Source organism: Trachymyrmex cornetzi, unplaced genomic scaffold, assembly GCF_001594075.2.
Source record: "Trachymyrmex cornetzi isolate Tcor2-1 unplaced genomic scaffold, Tcor1.1 scaffold1023, whole genome shotgun sequence".
NCBI classification, from domain to species: domain Eukaryota; kingdom Metazoa; phylum Arthropoda; class Insecta; order Hymenoptera; family Formicidae; genus Trachymyrmex; species Trachymyrmex cornetzi.
Genome location: NW_017295569.1, coordinates 70,619 through 75,128, shown reverse-complemented (window position 1 = coordinate 75,128; position 4,510 = coordinate 70,619).

Below are 4,510 nucleotides of genomic sequence, written 5' to 3'. Positions count from 1 at the left end.
CAGATCATTTACCTGCCGATCATCGCACGGAGCATTACGGATCTGATGGTACACGTCGTCGACCAGAACGGACGATTGCTCGATTTTCGAGGAGAAGAGATCACCGTTAGATTGCGTACGACGACAGCAGCGATAACGCGAGCGTGAGATGCTCGTGCTGAGCGGAACGGAGCGCAGAGAGATAACGCATTCTTTACAAGGCCGGTGACGTCACAGCTTGATAACACTCGCTAAATCAGGAAGAAGCTCAGCGCATCGAACGTTACATTTTTAAAATCTTTGGGATTCGCGGTGCGCAATATTTGAGATGACTGATATCCTAAACATTAAAAATGAGCCGATCTTCGACGATCGCATCGTCAAGATTGAGACTCACACGTACAACCCGTTCGCCAACACAACGTTCGGGTACAGCGACGAGATAAGAATACCCATACAGCAACAGGATCTGTACACACTGCTGTACGAAAGCTTTCTATACATCGAGGGAAAACTGACGAAAAACAGAGTAGTCGAGGGCGCTAACGTGGCATTGGGAAATAATGCGTCGCGTTCATATTCGACTAGATTCGATATGAACTCAACGGTGTGGAGATTGATCGTAACAGAAACGTTGGCATAACTAGCACGCTCAAAAACTATGTAACGGTGTCGTCCGACAGAAGCGTGATTCTGCGGAATGCCGATTGGGACGCGCAGACTACTGCGTCCGGATACTTTAATTTTTGTATATCGTTCTGCGTACTGCTGGGATTCTGCGAAGGTTACAGGCGCGTGGTGATCAACGCTCGTCACGAGTTGATTTTAATACGAGCGCGCAACGACAACAATTGTCTGATGGGAGATCCTGCGACAGAGCCGATACTCGAATTATTGAAAATACAGTGGCGAATGCCGCACGTATTATTGAGCGAGATGAATAAGTTGGCGATGCTTCGCGCTCTGGAGAGCGGACGATATCTGAGCATGGCTTTTCGCTCGTAGGATCTGTACGAGTTTCCGCTCTTGCAGAGCACAACCAAGCATTCGTGGGCCATCAAGACGGCTACTCAGCTCAAGACGAGAAGCCGCTCAACGTCATCTTCGCTTTGCAAACAGGTCGAAAAAACATCATGAAAAAACAGGATACAAGTCGTTTCGACGACTGCAAGTTAACCAACGCGAAACTCTACTTGAACTCGGAATGTTATCCGTACGATGACTTGAATCTGGATTTCGATAAAAACAAATGTGCGATTTTGTACGACATGTACGCGCGTTTCTGCAAGGGCTACTACGGATACGAGTATCTCGAGCCGAATCTCACCTTTACGACTTTTGTACGTAATGGTCCGTTCGTGATCATCGATTGCTCGCGACAGAACGAATCGATCAAGAGTAGCACCGTCGACGTGCGATTAGACTTTGAATGTAAGGAGAACGTGCCTATGAATACGACAGCCTATTGTTTCATCATACACGATCGCGTGGTTCAATATAATCCATTGATCAACGTTGTGCGCAAAATCACCTAAGCGCATCCTCCGACACGATATAAAATCTACGATACGCCGCAATCGACTTCAGTCTTCTCAACCGCAGTCTTCTCGACAACATACTCGTGCCAACATTCGTGGATCTGCAAGGATTCATCGTTAACAAGAAATTTATCGTAAAGGAAGTGGCGGTGCTGAAACAGAGAATCCTTCTCACGCATTACATTTTGACGAATCCCGTGCCATGGAAATTTTGGCAAGATCCGACAGGTCCTGCGCTTCCTGGTTGAGTGCCTATCACCATGGATTGCGATGGGAGGACGGGATGGTCCCGTACAGCGAGGCGAAACGCCTGATCACGGCGGCTGTATTTGAAGATGATGCTATCGTGTACGTCAAGAGACGCGAGAAACGGACGTAGCTATGGAACCTGCTTCTGGACGATGAACGAGAACTTATGCACATCGAGACCTTGGACGCAGTGTGCGAAGACATGAAATCGTTGGCTACTCTGGATGTTGCTAATACTATTCGATGCGGACAACATATTAAGATCTGTGCGTTACAAAATGTATTTAAAATATATAACTGGTGGTTGCGCAAGAATTTTTTAATAAAAAAAACGTTAACGTATTGATTATGTATTTCTTTTCCCTTCCATTGTAAGCCATGTATAAACGTATGTATGCATGCATGTATAAACGTTGTAACGATGCACCCCCATAAGTGCATCGTTCCCGGCAATACCAACTCGCCGGATGCCGCTACAGTGACCCCCGGTCACCGTATGCGATGAGAGCGCGGTGCGCTCGACACATTTTATAGACGCAAACATAATTCCAGGCCGCGAGACTTCTAGTCTTACAAAACCCGAGCGTCGCCGAACGACGCCGAGCGCCGCAGCTCTCGCTCGTATTGTTCCACGCCGAGAGTCACCGAATGATTCCGGAACAATACGAGCGGGAGCAACAATACAGTATAAAAGCCCGGCGAAAGATTATTTCGGGCTTTTTGCTCCTGATCCAGCTCCTAGCAAACCGACCGCTTCCTAGAGATCCTGAGCAATACTGCGGTGGTGAGAGAGTTCTCCGCCACTACCGGCATTTACCGGTCCGATATTGCGTTCAACTCCGCTCTCCGACTCACCGCTCATTGCTCGCTCCTCGGACCGTTTCGCTGCACCGCGGCGGTAGGGCTCGCCCTGCCTCTGTCGGCCGTTTCTGACCAGCTGCAGCAACCACTCCGAGAGCCTTGCAACAAGGCGTCCGAGACGAGAGTTCCGCTTCTCCGCGATACGCGATCCGGCTTCGACAAGAACCAGGGGGTTGGCTTTTGCCCGCCTCCGTCGGACGCTCCCGACAGTCGAAGTCGTGCCGTATCGCACGCTACGCAGAAAGCGCATCCAGCGGGGCGACGCATCGCTCCTCGCGTTGCGACGCGTCGCGCGAATACCACGTACTAGCGGTGTAAGCCCGCGACCCGCGTACCCCGCGTCAACGAGCAGTTCACGCGACACCGTTCGCACTGCGAATCGCGCCCGCCGCACGTACACATACACACCGTACACGTACACAACGCACACGTACATCGACACGCTTTGTACACACACACGCACACCGCCGTCAGCAAATAGACCAGCCGCGACAAATTGTATCAACACGCACACGCACACACACACAAACAGCACATACACTCTGTACTATATATATCAGAATATATTATCATATTATCACACTAATCCGTATTAGCTACGTTATTACCGCCTTATATCTCTCTCCTCCTGGCCGAACCTCTTTGCGACCCTGGCCGCAGCCCGTGACCGACGAGCTACGTCCGCGCAAAATCAGGTTGTTTCAACGTCTACGTATAAATGTGTACGTATAAACGTGTATGTACGAACGTGTATGTACGAACGTGTACGTATAAACGTGTACGTATAAACGTGTACGTATGAACGTGTACGTATAAACGTGTACGTATAAACGTGTATGCATGAACGTGTATGTACGAACGTGTACGTATATGTTACACAGAGCTCTTCAATAATAAAAAAACGTCGTGCACGACATAAACGCGTAGATGGTCGAACAATTATTATTTACACAAAACACACGCGCCTAACGGTTTTATTCGTCAAGGGGATTTATTCGGCGCGGCATCGATCGGCGCGGCATCGATTAAAGGGTTGCCTAAATCAATAGCTCAGTTTTTTGTACGTGGTTTTCCCGTCATCGCGTCGCCGTGGTCTCGTATCCGTCGCCGGCAAGTCGTCTTAATCGTGGAAGGGGAAAAGAGCCAATTAGATGTACACCGGCAGACTAGTGGGGATTATATTCGTTCGGAAATTATTATTCATTCTTAGGGCAACCGAGCCATCAGTCGGATCGTTTCCAAATCGCCGTTCAAAGTAAAATCGCGACTTGAAAGATATCGTAGCGGATCGTATTAATCGTCGCGCCGACCATCTACGAGGCTAAGAACGACAGTTCTTAGCCGTTACCGAAAGGCTCAGGACGATTACGTCCCTAGGCTTTGCCGAGTAGGCTCAGGACTACTACAAGTCCTTGCCGTTACCGAAAGGCTCAGGACGATTACGTCCCTAGGCGTGGCCGAGTAGGCTCAGGACTACTACAAGTCCTTAGGCGTTGCCGAGACTGAGATCACTCTGGACATCGGTATGCGTCAATAATCATTTACATCGCGACAAACATATACATATTGCATTGAACATTAGATAGTGTGAAACAATTATTTATTTGTGTTAATAAACAGTAATCTATACGAAAAAACTGTGTGGATATTAATGTTATCCTCCTGAAGAGAACATATAAACGTGTATGTATTAACGTGTACGTATAAACGTGTATGTACGAACGTGTACGTATAAACGTGTATGTATAAACGTGTACGTATTAACGTGTATGTATTAACGTGTGCATACAGGGTGTTTCCAAATTAAATGGCAAAACTTCGGGAGCGTGTAGAGGAGTAAAAAACTAAGAAAAAAAGTCCTATAGACATATGCTCGTTTTTGC